A 23,329-nucleotide genomic window follows, 5' to 3' on the forward strand; every position below is an offset into this window, starting at 1 on the left:
AAAATGTACCTATTAACAACGTATCCTGGTTTAATCTAGTTTCAACCCATACGGCCTCAAGCTGGGGGATCAGAAGGTCATGCCTTGGTTTGCACACAAGAGTGTTTTTCACGTATACTGCTACCCCGCCGTGGGGGTCGTTAGGTCTGTCTTTACGAATTGGGGGGTGATAACCTTCAAGATGAATGTCGTCGTTAGACGTGGTCTCCGAAAGCCATGTCTCTGAGATCGTTATAATATCGTGGGTACTAGTCTCTGTTTCTATTATATCTAATTTGTTTCTGATACTTCTAGCATTTATGTGTATAACAGATAGCTCGCTAGGTTTCTTAGTTCGTGACGGTCCAGGGTTCGGGTGAATGTCGCCAGCAAGGCAGATCAGATAGCTGGCAAGGTTAATAAGTATTATATACGCTAACTGGTGCAATGTGGGTAAGTTGATTACGTGGTTTAATAGATTCGGCTTGTTGTGTCACATTCTTGGATGGGGCTGTCTTTCGACCGAGTAGATGCGATTTAAAGAATGTTTGGTTAGATAAACAATGGAGTAACAATCTCCATCCTTGAGCAATAAAGTTCGTTCGTTCGCCTTCAGACGTACTTTTGTTGACGCCTATATTTCGCTGAGTACACGTGTTCACAGTAAAGTTTAATATAAGGGTCCTAGAGTAAGTCTCTCCGTCACAAATAAGGCATATAATATTATAGGTACTTTCTTTGCACGTGAAATAATGTTCGAATTTGTAAGACAAAATGATCGGTCATTATCACGATTTTTCGTCTGTTGCAACAATATGGCACGGTTGTCTTTGTCAGCCAAATTGGTACATTCAAAAAGCTTACTTGATTTATAATAATAATATTAAATAACGGGTATTTATATAGCGCCTTATCCGAAGTTCAAAGCGCGTATGCCGTGTGAGATGGATTTTTTTACACAATATATCACGCATTCACATCGGCCAGTAGATCAACAGCCTATAGGCGCTGCATCCACCTTTCACGGCCTATTATTCCAAGTCACACGGGTATTTTGGTGGACATTTTTATCTACGCCTATACAATTTTGCCAGGAAAGACCCTTTTGTCAATCGTGGGATCTTTAACGTGCATACCCCAATGTAGTGTACACGATACCTGAATACTGTATTACCATCGATTAATGAGTCTCCCTGGACTTGTTGACGTTGGCTGACTGAGGGGACAACATGATTTAAAGACGTCCATGTGATCAGCACTTTAGTCTCTGGAGGATAAAAACCGTAGTTTGTATGGATTGTTTGTTTGTTGTATGCCTTATTTCTTGCACTGCCATTGATAGTTTTGAGCCACAGGTTTGTTGTTGATATTATATTTTCATCCACAAAATATGTCGTTTGTCCCTCGTTCCTGACATTGGTTTTTGAGAACGGATTGTTTGCTACTACTCGTGGGTTCCATCAATTGTCTAGGTCGACGTATTGTACATGTTTATGTCCGACCAGTCCATGAGTGCATATTTACGTTAAAAGTCTTACGTTTATAATGTTTGTTTGTTTGTTCGTTCACGGGCTGAAACTCCCACGGCTTTTACGTGTATGACCGTTTTTACCCCGCAATTTAGGCAGGCATACGCCGCTTTCGGAGGAAGCATGCTGGGTATTTTCGTGTTTCTATAACCCACCGAACTCTGACATGGATTACAGGATCGTTTTCGTGCGTACTTGGTCTTGTGTTTGCGTGTACACACGGGGGTGTTCGGACACCGAGGAGAGTCTGCACACAAAGTTGACTCTGAGAAATAAATCTCTCGCCGAACGTGGGGACGAACTCACGCTGACAGCGGCCAACGGGATACAAATCCAGTGCGCTACCGACTGAGCTACATCTCCGCCCACGTTTATAATATAAAGCAAAAGTAGATTAGCTTCAAACATAGAAACTCACGCCCTCATGTTTACTCGGAGATAGCACAATGATTTTTCTGGGTATTTTTGTTATATATAGAACAGAATATAATATCAGAAAATATTAGGCCTACACGAAACAGAAAACTGTACACCTGCATCAACGAAGGTATCGAGCACGTCGAAAGAGGGACATTTGATAGTTAATCTACCTTAATCGAGAATGGAAAGAAAAAGGCGAGGAGAAGAGAGAGAGAGAGAGAGAGAGAGAGAGAGAGAGAGAGAGAGAGAGAGAGAGAGAGAGAGAAATCTTTATATTTCGAGAGTGACAAGAATAAGCATAGATATTGTAATGGATGGCCCTATTAGTATTATCCAGAAACTTTAACCTGAACATTAGTGGATCTAACTTTTGCACTGAGAAACATGTGATACAGATCTAAAAGTGTTCTTCATTGACACAAGTGAAAGACTGGGAGACTTGTGGACAAATGTTATGATATTAACTGTGTTAAGATGTACTCACCAGAAAACCACTGCACAGTTCGTAGCAGGAAACTTTCGCTGACTAGTTTATGTAGTTTTTATTCGAAATCGTGTGCGTATCGATCGCATTCTTATGAGATACGAGATCTCATCGAAGCAGAACGATGAGAGAATATTATGTAACGAAATGTGCATGTAAATATGGTTATGCATTTTAGAATTGATTCATTATTGATAGGATGATGATTGAGTGAAAGTAAAATGGAGATTTAGTTCGGTAGGCTAGGTTGTTTGAGCATTGTTAGAAGTTACCTAGAGAAACGTAAACAAACATCCTCGATCGCCTTGACTCTAAGACGATCGAGAGTGTCGGTTCGTTGCTAAAGGTACGAAACAAGAAGAAAGGAAGGAGAGACAAGGTATGTTGTTTATGTTGTTAGGACATGTATTGGGGTAACGTAGACAGTCAGGGGAGATCGTTATAGACGATCGAAACGTTAGCGGTAGCTAGAGGTAACAGGTAAACAAACAAGGAAGGGGATAAATAGAGAAGGGAAAGGAGAAATCGGGGTTCTAGTTGTTGGTTTGCTTAGGATTGTTGTTTTAGTGTACTTCTCCGAAACGGGAGAAAGGTTGTTCGCTTAGCTTGGCTTATGTTCTAGTGTTCTTTTGGCTTATGAAGTTCCTAGCGATTGTTCCAAGGCGATGTTGTTCTAGTCGGGTTCTACGGAAGGGGTTCTAGTATGCTTCTTCGAGACTGGACTAGGAAGGGATAGCAGTCTACAAGAAGAAAGTGGGGCTATACGACAGGAGAAATCGGGGCGGCTTCTTCGAGACTGGACTAGGAAGGGATAGCAGTCTACAAGAAGAAAGTGGGGCTATCTGACAGGAGAAATCGGGGCGGCTTCTTCGAGACTGGACTAGGAAGGGATAGCAGTCTACAAGAAGAAAGTGGGGCTATCCGACAGGAGAAATCGGGGCAGCTTCTTCGAGACTGGACTAGGAAGGATATAATATTGAGTTGAGAATATTAGGTTCTAAGCTACATGAAGAGATCGCAGTCTACAGTAAAGAAGATAGTTCAGAACAAGGTCATCATATGTCATGCCTATTTTTATATGTGAATGAACGATGCACTGATATATTGAAGTTCGATACGAATTTGTTCAGATGAATAAATCTGAACATTGAAACCTGGAACAATTTGTGTTTGCTTTATTCTTCATTAACATTCACACACACAACAATCAACAACCAGAGCCAACACAGCTCGCGCGCCCATCCCGTTACAATGGTGTCAGAAGTGGGATTTGTGATTCTTTTGTGAAAGACACATTTCTTGGAAATAACCCTGCAGTGGATTCATGGATTAAAGTGTGTGTGTGAAAAAAAACAAAAACAAGAAGGGCAAAGCCCATACGACTCACATGCTTTACACATTTTTCCTACCAAAATACATGTGACCTTGACCCAAGGTCAAGGTCATGCAACACAAAGCTGTTAATTCAAGACATAGGAAGTACAATGGTGCTTATTGGCTCTTTCTACCATGAGATATGGTCACTTTTAGTGGTTCACTACCTTATTTTGGTCACATTTCATTAGGGTCAAAGTGACCTTGACCTTGATCATATGTGACCAAATGTGTCTCATGATGAAAGCATAACATGTGCCCCACATAATTTTTAAGTTTGAAACAGTTATCTTCCATAGTTCAGGGTCAAGGTCACTTCAAAATATGTATACAATCCAACTTTGAAGAGCTCCTGTGACCTTGACCTTGAAGCAAGGTAAACCAAACTGGTATCAAAAGATGGGGCTTACTTTGCCCTATATATCATATATAGGTGAGGTATTCAATCTCAAAAACTTCAGAGAAAATGGGAAAAATGTGAAAAATAGCTGTTTTTTAGGCAACATTTATGGCCCCTGCGACCTTGACCTTGAAGCAAGGTCAAGATGCTAAGTATGTTTTTGGGGGCCTTGTCATCATACACCATCTTGCCAAATTTGGTACTGATAGACTGAATAGTGTCCAAGAAATATCCAACGTTAAAGTTTTCCGGACGGCCGGACGGACGGACGTCCGGACGGACGTCCGGACGGACGGACGGACGGACGGACGACTCGGGTGAGTACATAGACTCACTTTTGCTTCGCATGTGAGTCAAAAAATGGATATAACCCTGCTGATTCACGGATTATTATCTTCATGTGATTATTCATGGATTATTATCTTCATGTGATTATTCACGGAATATTATCTTCATGTGATTATTCACGGATTATTTTCTTCATGTGATTATTCATGGATTAAAATCTTCATGTGATTGTGACAACGTGCAACAAGAGAGAAAGAAGAGGAACTGAAGAAACTAGACAACGTACAACAAGAAGAAAGAAGAGGAACCGAAGAAACTAGACAACGTGCAACAAGAGAGAAAGAAGAGGAACTGAAGAAACTAGAAGAAGCATAGTAGCCTGGAGGTGATTTTTATAAACTTTATTGACTTTTGATACATGTTTTATACATAGCTGTAGCTGATATCGTTGAGGAAGAGGATTTTACAAGAAGGAGATGTCTTTTGACTTTTATACCAGATGAGGAATGACTTTTCTTTAAAAGTGACTTTTTACGGAGATTCTGCTTGGATTGGACTCGATTGATTTCTGCAAAAGAAGAAAAGAAAGTATTAACAATGATGAATCCTGAACAATTTTATGAACAGTATCTACGTGATGAAGAAACTGAGGGAGCAGAATTTCCGATGGGAGGAAATAGTCATAATTCTACTGGAGGTGTTCAAGAACTAACAGTAACAGACAAGACATACAAAGGATCAAGTAGAAGAGGTCTACAAATGAAACCACAACTTTTCGATGGGAGTGATGACTTTGAGACATACTTAGATCAGTTTGAATGTATTGCTGATTTAGGTGGTTGGACACTGAGAGAAAGAACACTCACTCTTGGAGCCTGTTTGAAAGGACAAGCTAGAAGATTCTACGCTGGACTAGCACCTCATGAGAAAAGAGAATATGCCAGTCTTATATTTCAACTGCGACAGAGATTCGGCACAGCATCCAGACATGGGGTGTACTGGACCACACAGTTTGAAAACAGAAAAAGACTACCAAATGAAGGATTGGCAGACTTTTCTGATGAACTTCTTCTACTTGCACAAAGGGCATATCCAAATGTTGGGTCATCAACTCAACATCAACTTGCACTACAGCAATGGTATAAAAATATGAGTCCAGACATAAAATGGCGATGTTTGGAGAGAAACTGTCAAACCATTCGTGAAGCTGAAGAGGTGGCTGACATGTATGAAGCTATCATGGTACCACAGAAAAAGAAAATCTTCATGGTCAACGGAGAAGAATCAACGATGATAAATTCTTCACCGGAGACAACTGATCGAAATCGTCAACAACAAAAGGGAGACAGACGGTGCTGGACATGTAATGAGACTACACATTTGTCCAGAAACTGCAGACAGAGAACACAGTTTTGCACATGTTGTAAACGCTCTGACCACAGTTTGAAAGACTGTAATTTGTACAGGAAGTGCAAAGAACAGGAACAATTTGAAACTCGACCAACCCACAACGGACCTTCTCAACAGAGAAGAGAGGGAAACGAGAACCGCCGATTTTAAAGGGTCGAGAATCGGTAAATCGACGAAGACCCAACATGAAGAAAGAAGAAACTATGGAACAGAAAAACAGGGAAGATACTCAACGCTACGTGAAGAAAGAAGAAATTACGAAACAGGAAAACAGAGAGGATACTCAACCGAGTCAACACTACGTGAAGAAAGAAGAAATTACGAAACAGGAAAACAGGGAGGATACTCAACCGAGTCAACGCAACATGAAGAAAGAAGAAACTACGGAACAGGAAAACAAAGAGAAAGAAGATAAAACACAAGAAGATGTACCAAGAAGAATTGGTGTATCGGGATCAAAAATTAGTGATACTGACAATGGAATGTATACTTCTGTATTGGTAGAGAACCAAGAAAAAGTCAACTTTCTAGTTGATTGTGGAAGCACTACAACTCTTCTTTCTACGTCAGTTTTTGATAAACTTAACAAAAACAGTATTTCGCCTCTTCAAGTGTCTACTCCATTAGTTGCGGTGAATGGTCAAGCAAATAAACAAAGAGATCAGCAAACAATGAAAGAAGAAAACTTTGTTGCATGTACTTTGACACAACGGAGAACCAAGAATGATGAACTAAGACCAACAGCAGTTCAATTCTCTTTCTCTGACATCCTCAGTTCCGAAGACAAGTCAACAGCAGTTCAATTCTCTTTCTCTGATATCCTCAGTTCTGCAAGCAAGCAAGTTAAGCAAGAAAACCCCAACATAGCTATGATTGTGGAAGATGAACAGAAACCGTCATGCAGTAAAACTCTAGACTCATCATCAAGTACAGAAAAACCTGATTTTGAAGTCAGATTTCATCCATTATCTTTGGACGGATGGAATGCAGAAGAACTTAGCCAAGCTCAACTTGAAGATCAAGATATTGAACCACTTCTATCTGCGAAGATGAAATCAAAGGAGCGACCAAAATGGGCAGAGCTCTCTACAAAACGTTCTCAGGCAAAAACACTTTGGGCTCAGTGGGACAGACTATGTATAGTAGATGGTATTCTCTGCAGAAAGCGTCTTGAGAATGATAAAGATACAGGACTACAAATGATCGTACCTGAGTCAAAGCAAGAAGATGTTATGAAGAATCATCACGACGTTCCCACCGCTGGTCATCTTGGATCTGAAAAGACAGGAGAGAGAATAAAACAGTCATATTATTGGCCAGCCATGGATGATTGTATCAAACGCTACTGTGTACAATGTGATAAGTGTGCTGCTCGAAAATCTCATCAAAAACATGTTCCACTTGGACATTGTGGAGTTGGTGAACCTCTGGAACGGGTGAATCTAGACATATGTGGACCTTTTCCCAAAACAGTGATGGGAAACACACACATTTTGGTCATCACAGATCAATTCACACGATGGACAGAAGCAATACCAATTCCAAATCAAGAAGCAAAGACGATAGCACAAGCCTTCATTACTCATTTCGCAAGCAGATTTGGGTATCCACTAACACTATACACTGATCAGGGCACAAACTTTGAATCAGTGTTATTCAAGGAAATGTGTAATCTAGTGGGGATAAACAAGACCAGATCTACAAGCATGCGGCCTCAAGCAAATGGAATTGTAGAACGATTCAACAGAACACTGGCTGCTATGTTAACAGCGTACTGCGAAAACAACCAGAAAAGCTGGGATATCTACTTACCTCTGCTGGCCTCAGCATACAGATCGTCGGTTCACTGCAGTACAGGTATAACTCCAAATCGAATGATGCTGGGACGTGAGGCGAGACTACCGATGTCACTGGTGTTTGGACGACCCGGAGCTGAAGAAGAAGATGTTTCCCCAGATGTCTACACTGCAAACCTGGAACAGACATTTCAAAAAGTATATGAACATGCGCGGAAACATTTAAAGAAAAGTGCAGTGCATCAAGAGAAGTACTACAACATGAAAACCAGAAAACGTGAACTGAGTGTAGGACAATTAGTCTGGTTGTTCAACCCTGTCAGGAAGATAGGTGTGTGTACTAAAATGACGTCAAAATGGAAAGGACCGTATATCATCACCAACAAGATTGATGATTTGACATACCTTATTAAAACTAGACCAAAGAAAGATTCAAAGGCGTATCACATTGACAGACTGTTACCTTATAAAGGAAAGAATGTGCCGACGTGGATGGAGAAGTGGAGACTGAACTGTTCGTAACTTCGCCTTGTTTTTCTGGAACATAACAATGACATTGTGCAAAAGATAGTCATTCATAAACAGTATTTTCATATACGTCTTTCGTAGGGACTGTGTTAGTTAGTATGATGGAGCGTAACTCAAGGTAAATTGAGGCTGGTTTCGAGACATATATATCCCTGTGTGACAATAATGTGAGGCACTAGGCCAAGATAATTATTCAAACTGGACAGGTGGAGTTCTCAAGGAGTCGAGTTATTGTTAGGCGATGTGAAATTGGTAAAGCACGAAGGTACTGTAGCACGCTTTTTCAATCCTAACAATGTTACTCGGTCTCGGTTAGTTTTAGAAGATAAGTAGGTAATACAAGATGTATTGTAGTATGGACGGTTGACAAATATGAAAACATTGACTATGAATAACTTAATTAGCGCAATACGATATTAATGTGTTACAGATGGAACCAGTACCGGTATATGAAACAATAAGTGATGTTTCAATCAATGAGGGAGGTCAGGGGAAGGAGAAAGAGAAAACAGACTTGCCTTCTGCAGCAAAACTATACCCAGTCACAGTGTATCTGCCCTATGACGAGGTTATGGCAATTGCACAAGTGCAGACAACCAACTCCTTCACATCGTCTGAAATCAAAAGAAAGAATGGAAAAACCACCATCAAATTAAAGTTCAAGAAAATCAAATAGGACAGGAGTGATTCACTCAAGTTTTAATTTCAAATTTCAATTTCTATGTTCTAGTTCTGGTACTGGTAGTTAAAGTCACAGGAGAATATGTTTTAAAATATATAGATTATGCGGAGCATAATATTAGAAAGCGGGGGTGCATGTAATGGATGGCCCTATTAGTATTATCCAGAAACTTTAACCTGAACATTAGTGGATCTAACTTTTGCACTGAGAAACATGTGATACAGATCTAAAAGTGTTCTTCATTGACACAAGTGAAAGACTGGGAGACTTGTGGACAAATGTTATGATATTAACTGTGTTAAGATGTACTCACCAGAAAACCACTGCACAGTTCGTAGCAGGAAACTTTCGCTGACTAGTTTATGTAGTTTTTATTCGAAATCGTGTGCGTATCGATCGCATTCTTATGAGACGAACACAATGGAACGTAATCTTCTTTTCGATGACGCCATTTTAGATGACGTGTTATTCGAGATCTCATCGAAGAAGAACGATAAAAGAATATTGTATTATGAAATGTGCATGTGAATATTACTGCATGCATTTTAGAATTGATTCATTATTGATAAGATAATGATTGAGTGAAAGGAAACAGAGATTTGGTTTAGTTAGATAAATTGTTTGTATGTTGTTAGAGGTTACCTAGGGAAACGTAAACAAACACTTTTTGGTCGCTTTGACTTGAGAAGGTGTTATACGAGATCTCATCGAAGCAGAACGATGAGAGAATATTATGTAACGAAATGTGCATGTAAATATGGTTATGCATTTTAGAATTGATTCATTATTGATAGGATGATGATTGAGTGAAAGTAAAATGGAGATTTAGTTCGGTAGGCTAGGTTGTTTGAGCATTGTTAGAAGTTACCTAGAGAAACGTAAACAAACATCCTCGATCGCCTTGACTCTAAGACGATCGAGAGTGTCGGTTCGTTGCTAAAGGTACGAAACAAGAAGAAAGGAAGGAGAGACAAGGTATGTTGTTTATGTTGTTAGGACATGTATTGGGGTAACGTAGACAGTCAGGGGAGATCGTTATAGACGATCGAAACGTTAGCGGTAGCTAGAGGTAACAGGTAAACAAACAAGGAAGGGGATAAATAGAGAAGGGAAAGGAGAAATCGGGGTTCTAGTTGTTGGTTTGCTTAGGATTGTTGTTTTAGTGTACTTCTCCGAAACGGGAGAAAGGTTGTTCGCTTAGCTTGGCTTATGTTCTAGTGTTCTTTTGGCTTATGAAGTTCCTAGCGATTGTTCCAAGGCGATGTTGTTCTAGTCGGGTTCTACGGAAGGGGTTCTAGTATGCTTCTTCGAGACTGGACTAGGAAGGGATAGCAGTCTACAAGAAGAAAGTGGGGCTATACGACAGGAGAAATCGGGGCGGCTTCTTCGAGACTGGACTAGGAAGGGATAGCAGTCTACAAGAAGAAAGTGGGGCTATCTGACAGGAGAAATCGGGGCGGCTTCTTCGAGACTGGACTAGGAAGGGATAGCAGTCTACAAGAAGAAAGTGGGGCTATCCGACAGGAGAAATCGGGGCAGCTTCTTCGAGACTGGACTAGGAAGGATATAATATTGAGTTGAGAATATTAGGTTCTAAGCTACATGAAGAGATCGCAGTCTACAGTAAAGAAGATAGTTCAGAACAAGGTCATCATATGTCATGCCTATTTTTATATGTGAATGAACGATGCACTGATATATTGAAGTTCGATACGAATTTGTTCAGATGAATAAATCTGAACATTGAAACCTGGAACAATTTGTGTTTGCTTTATTCTTCATTAACATTCACACACACAACAATCAACAACCAGAGCCAACACAGCTCGCGCGCCCATCCCGTTACAATATGCTTTTTTACGTCTGGCCTTCGCCCTGAAGAGGGGCTAAACTATTTTACTACAACTATCACTAGGGAGAAGAAAAAAAGGTTACATAAAGAGAGAGAGAGAGAGAGAGAGAGAAAGAGAGAGAAAGAGAGAGAGAGAGAAAGAGAGAGAAAGAGACAGAGAGAGACAGAGACAGAGATTGAGACAGAGACAGATAGAGAGACAAACAGAGACAGACAGACAGACAGACAGTCAGTCAGACAGGCAGACAAGACAGACAGACAGACAAAGACAGACAGAGAGACAGAGACAGACAGACAGAGAGGGTAAAACAAGAGAAAAACAAACTTTAAAAACTGTTTCCTTTTTGAATTTGATGGAACACCTGCAGCAGAGAAATTGTGATTGCATGGAAAAGAGAATGGTATCCATGACACGCGACATTTCACAAGTGAGGCACAATTTGTTCCCACTGACCCGAAATGTCAATGTTAGATTTTTTTAGCCCAGCTGAGGAGAAGGAGGCTCTAGCTAGCGGGGATGCCGTTCCGAAAGAACAGCAAATGAATCAAAATAAAATCATCAGTTCTAGCATGGTCGATAAGAGTAATATCGGGATTCAAATTTCCAACGACCGTAAGCATGTGCAATATAAATTTAGGTCATGGAGAATTACTGGAAATAAGACTAGTATCGTTCAACAACAACAAACCCTTTCCCAATTTATCATACATCTAAATCTTCGTAGAGGGAAGAACAATTCAACACGTTGTGAATAGGATTATCAAATGCTTGAGTTGTTAATGCAAAAGATTGTGTATGAGTGCGCCTTGAGTCGCCTTGTGGTGAGATATGTGCGCGTTATAAATTCTAGTATTATTATTTAAGTTATTGAGACATCCCAGTGCACTAAGGGATTTATAGAGCAAATCGAGAAAATTCAATAATTATTTTCGAGATTTGCTCTATAAATCCAAGGGCCCCAAAGGGGGAGGTATCATCACGATCACGGGAAGGGACATTTTAGCTTTCACGATCACAGTTACCTTGATTTTTGTCTTCACGATCACGAACACCAGTGGCAAATCACGGTCACGGTAAAAGTTGCATGTACAGATAGCACGTGTCAAAGTAAACACAACCACACAGTAATTCGCTCCTCTGGATCTATTGTTTATTCAACACAAAGTGAGAACTGTTGCACTTTTTTATTATTATTTTTTTAATTCTCTTTCATACACACATAGAAATACATATCATGATTTGTAATCAGTAACAAGAATGTTGTTTTCATTGTTCTCTCTCTCTCTCTCTCTCTCTCTCTCTCTCTCTCTCTCTCTCTCTCTCTCTCTCTCTCTCTCTCTCTCTCTCTCTCTCTCTCTCTCTCTCTCTCTCTCTCCACCCTCTCTCTCTCTCTCTCTCTCTCTCTCTCTCTCTCTCTCTCTCTCTCTCTCTCTCTCTCTCTCTCCACTCATAAACATTCAACTCCCACACCCTCACTCACACACATGAATATATACTTGCACAATTTCACATTTCCAGAGCTAAATCTTGTAAACCCATTTTCTCAAAAACTATTGGGTGGATTGAAATTAAAGTACATATATGTGTGATGGGTTCTTTATTTTCAACTTTGCCATACAATTTGAGGTACACCATCGCCTGGTTTCATGGCCTTGAAAAACAAACGGGAATGCTACAGGCCAAAAATGGTTTTACCTGAAAGAAGCGCGCAGTGACAGTGGTGAAGCCACAAGCCTGAGCCTGCGAAGCAGGCGAACCAACTAGGAGGGTCCGGGGGCATGCCCCCCCAGATTTGTTTTCAAAAAACGGTTTAAATCTGTGCAATCTGGTGCATTTTGGGCATCATGTTCAGGGCTGTAATAGTGTTGTGATCTTGTTAAAAATCCCATTTTAGCCTCCCCCCACCACCATTCAACACACCTCCAAACTGGTGAAAACAACACAACTATGCGCTGGCTTCATTAAGACCGGCGCCCGGTCGCGTTGCGCGATATTCACACGGATCGTTTTTGCGGAAATTTTTCAACTTCACCGGAATAAATTTGACATTACCGGATTTTGAAAACGGCTTTATCGGATTTCCGGCAATTACCGGAAAAGTAGCATGCCTGACAAAATCCCCAACGAACATGACTTTGATCGTCTTTGACATGAGGATCAAGTGACCCAAACTGGCACGTCTCCCCGCCATTGTTTCTGAATTTAACCCATTGTTGATATTAAAGTTTACAGGCGCTAAAATAAATCCAAGCTCAATGCAAAGAAGCGACAATTAGAATCTATGCCAAGCGTGTCCACGTTGCTGGGATGAAAAAGACATTTCTAGTTTCGGTTTTGGCTACACGCAGACTCGATCTCGAGCCAGTCGAGATCACACTGAGCGAGTGACAGCCGGACGTGGCAATGTCGACAATGTCAATGATCTCACTCAAACTCAAAGATCTTGAACAAATTTCAAGATCTTTGCCTACATTCAGAACAGTCATAGAGCAACATAGATCAACATACCTTGATATTTCGTCTTCGGAAAGACCGACCCGTAGCCTGACCTTTCCACCAAGGAAGGCATTCTCGCCGCCTGGCTTGAATCCACAAAATATAACAGAAGTTCGATGACAGTACCGCTGCACGCCATTTTTGATCTTCGAATTCGAATTTGACTGAATGCTCTCAAAACTTTTGCACGAAGCCCTTCCATTGGATGAAGTTTGGCAGACTTTTGCAATTTGCCTTCTGATTTGATCTCTTTTTGTGTGTGATTGGTTCTCTTAAAGGGAAGCAATCGCTGTCAAAATCATATTTCTGAATGTGTTGTTGCTTCCCTTCAATCGGGATTGGCTCCTTGACGAATAGAAGATCATAGAGTGATACAGCTGTGAAAAATGTACGTTGAAAATAAAATGCTTTGCAATAATGCCCATCACGATCACGAAAACAAATGACGATCACGATCACGAGACTTGATTTTTTTGTCATCACGGATCACGGGCAAAGTCCCATCACGATCACAGAAATGGAAATTTCGGCAATCACGGTCACAGAAAGGTCAAAAAACGCCAATCACGATCACGATTTTAAACCATTTGGGGCCCTCAAATCCCTTAGTGCACCGGGATTGTTTCAATAACGATATTGTCGGTACCGTCAGAGAAAAAAGAAGATACAACACGCACATTTTGCTACGCGCATTAGAATAGGCATAACTGTGTGGTCAGGTCTTGGAAGATCTACTTTTGTGTGGGCTGTCTCAAGTATGTCGTGCTTTCGTCACACACAAACTCTTGTTTTAATTTCTGTTGGTAAATTCCAGTGTAGCGTTAAGCTAAACAGAGATGATCTTTCAGAGAGACCCCTCATTTGAACTCGGAGAAAGGACTGTGTTCTTAGTTATTTGCGATTCGAAACCTCCAGTCAAGCTTCGACGGATTGACTGTGCAGAGTGACTCCCCTTGAATTGGCTAACCCCCAAGGTCGACGGTAAGCACATTTTCAAAATAAATGTGGCATGTTTCTCGTGTGGTATCTTCACTCATCGGGGAGTCTGGTACTAAATATGAACGGTAAGAATGCTCTGAACCCTACACGTATTATATCCCCATCGTTTTATCGTTCACATTTGCCAAACATGTTAATTTGCTGAGCGGGGTTTATGTCGTCTGCTAGGCTATGGCAATCGAACCACTGCACTGAGTCTCATTTCAAAAACAAAAATTGCTCGTCACGTTGCACTGAGTCTGCACGCATGAGGCAGGCTGGTAATAAGTCTTATATATGGTAAGAACGTTCTAAACCCTACACGTTTTCGATTCCGATTGTTCTTGCCTTGAAATAATAATTCGGAAAACATTCATTTACTGAACAGATGCAGTCGTATTTCAGTGTAGTCTGCTACGTGCTGATCTAGCTGCTACGTTATCGGAATAACACTTGTGTTTTCTGTTAGCTGCTGGGAATTGTATACTAACTCATCATTTTGTAATGTGGATAATAAGCTACATGCCACTAACATGGCATAATTATGAGAGGAATCTTCGCAAGTCGAAACTGAAAAATTAGACACAGCGGGTTCTATTTTTAGATCAGTGGCAACTGTGGCACAGGCACATGCAATCTGTCAGAAAAAACCCCACTTCTGCTTTAATTGAGAAGCAGGAAATGTATGGTCATAATCATTGGTATTGTGGAGAATATAAGCTACATGTCATTAATTAATTCTGAGGATGAGAGTACACTCTCGCTTAGGCAAAGGGCGGAAGAATACGCTCTGTGGAAAAGTTAGCGCACTCCAAGAGTGCGCTAACAGTTTTAGCGCATCGCCAATAGCCAATCAACTGGTTCACATCAGTCATGTGACACCAGTACTTACTGACAATTATTATTATTATTATTATTATTATTATTATTATTATTATTATTATTATTATCTCGCACTGTCTTTGCGCGTTGTATGCCATGCGCATTGGTTTGCATCAAACAACCATGAGTGCATCTCCCTCTCTTTTTCTCTCTCTCCTCCCTCTCTCTATCTCTATCTCTCTTGTCTCTCTTTCTCTGTCTGTCAGACTCTGTCTGTCTGTCTGTTTCTCTCTCTCTCTCTCACTCTCTCTCTCTCTCTCTCTCTCTCTCTCTCTCTCTCTCTCTCTCTCTCTCTCTCTCTGTCTCTCTCTCTCTCTCTCTCAAAAAAAAAAAAAAATAATAATAATAATAAATAAATGAATAAATAAAGTTCAATGCAATTCTCTCTCTCTCTCTCTCTCTCTCTCTCTCTCTCTCTCTCTCTCTCTCTCTCTCTCTCTCTCTCTCTCTCTCTCTCTCTCTCTCTCTCTCCCTTTCTCTCTATCTCTATCTCTCTCTCTCATCAGTGTTTCATAACGCAAGAATGTATGTATAGCCTACAACGTGTATAATTATAGTCATGTGAATAGTTTTTTTTACTGTCATGCTTATCTTTTGTAATTGTTTTACGTTTGTATATATATATGTATTTAAGATTAGAATAGTCCCTCTCTGGGCGAGGGCTGGTTGAAAAGAAGCTCGTTTATATTGCTTATGCCACAACCCTCGTAAAATAAAATTTGATTTGATTTGATTTGATTTGATTTGATCTCTCTCTCTCTCTCTCTCCCTCTCTCTCTTACCTGCATCCAAGGTTCGCGGGTATTGTTATATGGTCACATATCTGTGTATGGTGCGTTTTCTAAGACGTCAGGAAGCAAAACGACCAAGATCAAGTTATAATACTCTGGTTGTCTATTTTGAAACTCTTTACTTGTTTCTTCTTATAATTTTAAAGAAAAGCACTTTTCCACAGCACTACCACTCTTTCAACTCGCAATCAAAACTCAAAATATTTATGATTAGTGCATTCATTCGACTTCAAAATTTAAATAAGAAGTGATAAGGAATCGAGTAAGAAAGTGGAGAATGCCACCTTATCCATATGTTGTCACTTACGGTTTATTGTGATGTGAAATGTGTCCAAATGAAAAGATGCTCTTCTCCCATGTAATTGATGTGCATGTTCGCTTGCACCAGAAGGGTGGTACCTATAAATTCTAAAGCATTCACAGTCAATACATAGCCTAACGCACCAGCTTGGCCCAGTTTTGAGATCTTTTTTGCGCTTTGAAACTGAGCCTCGTGAATTGTCTGCATGCATGCACTATAAGCCTGCTGCAGTGTGCGGTTCGTCACAAAACATCCAACAATAGCAAAGAGACATTTTTAGCCGAAGTTAAAAGTATGGCTCAACAATAGAAACCGAGAAGAAAACAATTGCAGTGACAAGAAAACAAGCAAAACACAAAACACGCAAAATAATAATAAAAACACAAAAACACGCACATATCTAAACAGCCCAGAAACGTCAGAGAGAGGAAGTGGAACAGAACGGGGAAAGGGGTGAGTGGAAGGATGAAGAAGAAAACAAGGAGAAGAAAATGTCTCAGAAAGGAACAGAAGGCAGGAAAATGTTGTTCGGACAAACATTATTTTTGTATAACCTCATTTTATAACGATTATAATCATTTAATTATAATAATTTAATTTAATTTTGCAGGTTGTTAATCTGCAAAATTGATTCAGCAAAAACATCCTCCACTGCCCAGGACGCAGCCATGCTGTTGATATTTAGTCTGTGTCCCCCCAAAAAGTAAATTATCGATTCGAAGAACAGCTCTTGTGGAAAACCCTATCAGTATGTCCTAGGCCAGTTGACTTTTCGTCAATTCTGACCTTGCAATTGTACCTCATTGCTGAGAATGGGAGTAAATTCACTTCTTTGCACAGGAGGATGTGCTCAAAATATGTATATCACATGAAGAAAAAATAATAACAGGGGTAGAAAGGAGGCGGGGCAAATTGCAACTTCTTTCACAAAGAAGATTCAAAGATCAAGGCAACTGTTGTAAATTTACTTTTTTAATGTCGGATTTCCCCAAAGATGAAAGGCATATTCCTGACGATGCTTTTTTTTTTATTTCTAATACGTGTTTGAGCCACTGTTTGTCCATTTTTTTGGGTAAAACCCCACACATTTTGTACTAAAAGAGTGAAACAAGTAGAAAGCAGCTGAAAGATTGCATGTAAAAAAAGGACGTGCAAAAAACATCTGTGATATTTGACACCAGTAATTTCGCTGACGAGCGTTTGGGAAGGGAATTCTCTCTTCTTTTTCTAAAATGATTGTTTTTTTCTTTTTTTTTGCATACTTTTATTTTTGTATTTTCAGTGGAAATGGGATTTGAAGACATTATTTTTGCGAATCAGAACAAAAGATGAGGATCGATTACTTAATGGCCTTAATTATTTCGCGTGACGCGGGGATAGAACATTTATAAATTCTTAACATGAAACCGAACTCATGACGCGAGCAAAGTACATTGTTTGAAAATAGCCACCGATCATTAAGTACTGAAGAAAACATCGTGATGTTTTGCTTTTGTGTTTTTGTTCTCTTGATTATCGTTCTGTCTGTCTGACTGTCTATCTATCTGTCTGTCTGTCAATCTGTCTGTCCGTCAGCGAGAGAGAGAGACAGACAGCCAGAGACAGAGAGATTGACAGAGGGCGATCCGGGGCTGACAGAAAAGCAACAAGACAAACAAAGGGACAGACCAAAGACACTTGACACGAGGTGAGCGGGGCCTTTGGGTGGGGTGTGCTCTCTTACCAAACACTACTGGACTTGTAAAGCCCCATCACAACGTGTGCACCCAGTGTCATATGCCTGTGAGACAAAGAAAGAGTCACCCTGAGAGACAGACGTGGATCGAGGAACGATTGAGCAAACAAACACACACACACACACACACACACACACACACACACACACACACACACACACACATCACTCCCCTTCATATCCGATCCTCACCCCCAGTCACACACCAACGTTATTTTTCGCATGCTTCAACCCAAACCCAAACCATATCACGTGACATCCAACTTCCGCTTCGCTGGCGCATGCGCGTTTGCAGTTGCATCCGGGCAAGGCGGAGGAAACGTCTCCTGGGTCGACGGCCATTAGCAAATCATCGGCGCCTAACAACATAATAAATTAGATGGCAATGTCCGGAGAAGACGAGACAAAATGGATCGCTGAAAGCTTGTGAACAGCGCTGAGACGGCGTGTGAAATTAAATATTTTAACACAGGCATAGAGCATAAAACAGGCTAATACTGTATGTATGCAGCTGTGTCAAGTAAACGCTCAGATGCTTACTGGTATAATACATGCTGTAAAAGGACGAGATGATTGTTTGCTAGTTAGGCTTCAAACACGAAGAAAAAAGAGAAAAATTGTAAACGGACATTTCCAACGCAGTTTTAGCAAGAACGACAAGAACCACCAGCAAAAGTAAAGTTAGTAAAATAATCTGACATCGCATGGGGCAAACGGGAAACAGGGACTCATTTACTGAGAAGAGAATAAAAAAGAAACAAACTACAAGCAGCATCAACATCAACAACAACAACAACAACAACAACAACAACAACAACAACACTAAATATAGGATAGAGTTAAGAAAAACATAAGAAGAGAACAACAACAACTAATCACAGTCAATTTGAAAGGAAAAATATTACAGACAAAGGCACACAAATAGGGAATATCATGTTATGAAATGAACAAACCAATACAAACATTATCAGAACAGATGCCCAAAGGAATGTCGAGAGTCCAAAACATATTCTCCACTAACTTTTCTGAATTCACCTCCAAAGAAGAATGGGATCCCTATTCTGAGTAAGCTTTTAATTTGCAGGTCAAAAGATATCCAGGCAAACTGATGCTGTAAATGTCTGATCAATATTTTGTTTCAAAACTAAATTCCAAAAGCTTTATCAATTTAGTTGCGTTTTAAACAAAGACAGACATTGTAAGGCTTGCTTAATATTTTGTTTTAGTATGAACAGAATATTTTTGAATTTAGAGAAAAGAGCGAAAAGAGAAGCACGAAGCAAAAGTCGCATATCAGCTACCAGCAGTACCTACTTTCTGCAAATAATTAACAGGCCTGTCAAAAAAACAAAACAAAAATTAAAGAGTTATCAAAAACGACAACGGTGGGTTCGGGTTCAGACTGAAATACATTCTGTGACTTGTCTGATTGTCAAAACTCATCAACAGTTACGGGTTTTCGTAAATTGATAGGTGCGTACGTGTGAATAAAACAAAAGCAATTGTCTTTTTGTACCAGTGATCGCCCGCACAGGGTGTATCACTGACAGACTGAATTACAGTAACACTGATATGCTTTCACGCCCTTGTCATCAGCAGGGGGTCGGACGCCTTTCGTCTCTAATGTTAACTGTTATGTGTATGTAATTAGAACAAAAGCCATTGCCTTATTGCGTTCGTGCTTGTAGAGATACAGTTGTTTGTCTTTGCTTCACCTAAAAAGACACACACGCACACACACGCACACTCGCACGCACGCACGCACGCACGCACACGCACACACACACACACACTGCCACCCGGACCATCCATATCCCACACTTACATCAACTCACTAAACACACACACACACACACGACGTCCTCTTGTCAGTCACGCTGCACGCCATGTGGTGTGTGTCACTTGTTTATCAACCAATAAACACAACGTTCCTCCTTCAGGTCAGTGTTCACATTTGTATGATTGCCTGATCTTCAGTCCGCAAGTGCAGGTTGACTGGTTGAATTTCAATAACATTGGTATGCTTCTATTTGAAACTTCTCGGTCATCATTGGAAGGTTGAGCCATTTAAAATGAGTATTTGCCTTGTTGCATTGGTGATGTGGTGTACGTAGGTAGGCAGGCCTATGTGTGCAATTGCAGATTGAATTATAAAGTAATTACATCGGTACGCTTTCATTTGAAACTTCTGGGTCATCAGAAGGAGGATTTCCGCCCTTTTGATTTCTAATTGAAGCCTTCAGTGGCTGCGCTTCTTCGCACTTCAAAGTGGAGTTGTTCGGTCGGGTCGTCACCCCCCTGCTGTTGGCCTTGAAGTTTTCAATGGAAGCGTATGGATTTTTAAGTAATGCTGTGTTGCTTTAAGAATTCATTATTTGGGGATTTCAGATCTAACCCAACACGCACGCACGCACGCACGCACGCACGCACACACACACACACACACGCACGCATGCACGCACACACACACACAAACACACACACACACGTACGCACGCACGCACACACGCGCGCGCGCACACACACGCACACTCGCACGCACGCACACGCACACACACACACACTGCCACCCGGACCATCCATATCCCACACTTACATCAACTCACTAAACGCCTCATCTATGCAGGCGATTCATGTGGGCATGGCAAAAGTTCAACCCAGAGGAACCCTTACGCCACAGAGCCCTATACGCGTGTTTCTCTAGCACGTGCACTACGTATCACGAGGAAGGATTTAGGGCTTAGACGACAGTTGTTTTCACAACACTGTCCCAGTCTGTAGCAATCAGGCGGAGTGGACAGTCCAGCTAGGGGTCACTGGCACACGATCGATGGGGGCCACGATGTCTGTCTTCGGATCATGAAAAATGTTGAATACCAGTACGCACCAGTACTCTTCTATTTGCATTCAGATTTATGCTCAGAACATTCTGGGGATTTCCAAATTTGGAGTTAGTAATGTAAACGTGATTGATGAAGGCGTTGTCATATATTATACATAATTTTCTTGTATTTGATTGAAACTGTGCTTTAAGCACGAAAAAACACGTTACAACTAACAACACAAACATGTTCCCTTTATTCAAAGAACATTTGCATAATATACAAATAAGGTGGCATTAGACAGATGTCCCGTATCTCAGGGGTTTTTTAATAACTTTTTTTGGTGACGTAATTTTTTAGGTTTGTTTGCAGTTGAGGCCGCGATCTCATAACCACAACGTTAAAGCCATTTCCTCTTACTTTTCATCAAGTAATCTTCGGTTCGGTCGAAACTATAGGATTGCAATTCCGCTTGGCACTTCAAACATTTGTTAATAAAATTGTCTTCAAAGTTATGCCCGTTGTCGCAATTTCTGTATTTGTGCAACAAGACTCATGTTAGAACTAAAACTGTTGTTCACAGGTCCTTCTCCTATGCTGCCCCTAAACAATGGAACTCCCTCCCCCATAACATTCGCCACATGGACTCAACCCCCGCCTTTAAAACCGCTTTAAAAACCCACATGTTCAAACTCTAACTGGAATAATAGACAACTCTCTCCCTGTCCTGTTCAAAGATATGGCTTTACATGATGTGTGTTGTGTCACAGTGGCACAGTGTGGTTGTGTGTGTGTGTGTGTGTGTGTGTGTGTGTGTGTGTGTGTGTGTGTGTGTGTGTGTGTGTGTGTGTGTGTGTGTGTGTGTGTTTGCGTGTGATGCAAACATATCTGTGTTTGTTGGTGGTGGGATATTACATGATAGCTGATGCCCTGCGCGTATACAATTTTGATTGTTTTTGTCACCCAGCTCGTAATGAATAACAATTCTTGATTTAAAATAAGCAATTCAACATTATGCTTCTGGCGTGTGCTGAACGTTGAGTGGAATGAACTCTCACATGTTCTATTAGTTTATTCTGTGCTAATAAATACAACAAAAACTAAAAACTAATTCTTGCTGTTTTTCACACAATGATTGTCATGGTATTTAAAATGTATGTTACATCCTCTAGTTTCTCTGTTACGGGAAACATATCCTTTGCTATGCTTGTAATGTACCGAACGTAATTAATCAATCTGCAGGTGTTCACTGCTTGCCAGGGAACTATTTGAAAATGCCATTTGATCATGAAACGACTTCAGTAGTTAGAAATTCTTTGTTAGAAAATTTGATATTTTTCTGGAAGAAACAGTTTCCACTATTAAGTCCTTGATTGAAAATACCGTACTAGATCAGTTTCGACATATGATCGCAAGCTTGGAGGAAGGAGAAATTAAAAAGAAACTGTAGAACTCATTCAATTAAACATGTTGGCGTTGTTGTAAATGTCTCGGAAACAAAGACATACGAGGGCTGTTCCATTATTATTTAGAATCTAAGCTCCTGGCGATATGGCGTTAAAAACAAAATCATGCCGTCAAAAAGTGGACTATCGTGAGGCTTGACACAAAAAATGAAGTTCCAGAGTTATGTCGTTTTCAAAGAATCGACTCAGGAAGATACTGACCACGCACTGTATGAGATTGCGTCATGGAGCTCAAAAATCGCGATTTACGAGCCATGACTAACTTCAGCTAAGAATTAAAAGAGGCCGATTTGCATGATAGCTTGATGACATGTTTTGAGAGAATCGCTCTTTATAGTGCCATGGTGTAAGTCTGATACAGCGATTTTAAACCGGGTAGATGGAGCCTAGAAAATAATACCCACCCCCGCGGTCTACTCATTTCATCCGTTACCCTAAACAAATTAGCTCTGTTGAACAGATAATAAGAGAAGATCCCCGAATCACAGTCAAGGAGATACTAGATGTCCTTGGCATTGAAAGCTCTGCATTCGAAAATATCTTACACAAATATGTAATGGCCCCAAAGTTGTGTGCCCGTTGGTTACGACATGAACCCAGTGACGGGGAGAAGCGGGGTAGAGCAGAGTGGTGCCTGACAATACTTGAAAAAAATCAACATTGGCTAGTCCGAATCAATACGGACTATCGTCAGTGGTGACGAAACCTTTGTTGATCAGTTCTACCCTGAAACCAAACAACTCTTCTGTATGGGTTTGTCAAGGTGACCCACCCCTGTGCAATATGGTATGAAAATCGTTTTAGATTTGTTGTTAAAAATTACAGCTTTGTATACCATGTTTATTATCTTTTACGAAGTAATTATAGGTAAATAGTCTTTTATGTTTTTTATTTGTTCGACCTTCTTAGGATTATGGAGTTTTATGCACTGCCTTTTGTAGTTAACTAAACAAGTTTATTTGAAATAGTCCATTGTAGTCGGTGTAGGCCTTAAGCTTATTTTAATCGTTTGTCCAGTATTTAATTTAATTCTCTATTTTTGTATGAACTCAAATGTTTAGTGTTCTTAGTATGTCGTGTTAGGCTAAGTTCTATTTAATCAGAGTATGTTTGCG

At 40.4% G+C, this 23,329-nt stretch overlaps 1 long non-coding RNA gene across 3 annotated transcripts; it reads right to left on the bottom strand.

Annotated features, from left to right (window-relative positions):
* Positions 1–4,607: 4,607 nt before the first annotated feature.
* LOC138959054 (uncharacterized) lies at positions 4,608–9,499 on the bottom strand. 3 transcript variants are annotated; one of them, XR_011453592.1, is made up of 6 exons: positions 9,204–9,499; positions 8,727–8,822; positions 8,144–8,217; positions 7,697–7,857; positions 7,094–7,159; positions 4,608–5,042 (listed from the first exon to the last, which is right to left on the bottom strand). It is a non-coding gene; the product is annotated as an uncharacterized lncRNA (long non-coding RNA). The 3 variants fall into 3 exon arrangements; XR_011453593.1 differs by lacking the exon at positions 8,727–8,822 and having other exon boundaries at positions 4,609–5,042; positions 9,204–9,495; XR_011453591.1 differs by lacking the exon at positions 9,204–9,499 and having other exon boundaries at positions 4,609–5,042; positions 8,727–8,988.
* Positions 9,500–23,329: the final 13,830 nt, after the last annotated feature.

Source organism: Littorina saxatilis, linkage group LG2, assembly GCF_037325665.1.
Source record: "Littorina saxatilis isolate snail1 linkage group LG2, US_GU_Lsax_2.0, whole genome shotgun sequence".
NCBI lineage: Eukaryota > Metazoa > Mollusca > Gastropoda > Littorinimorpha > Littorinidae > Littorina > Littorina saxatilis.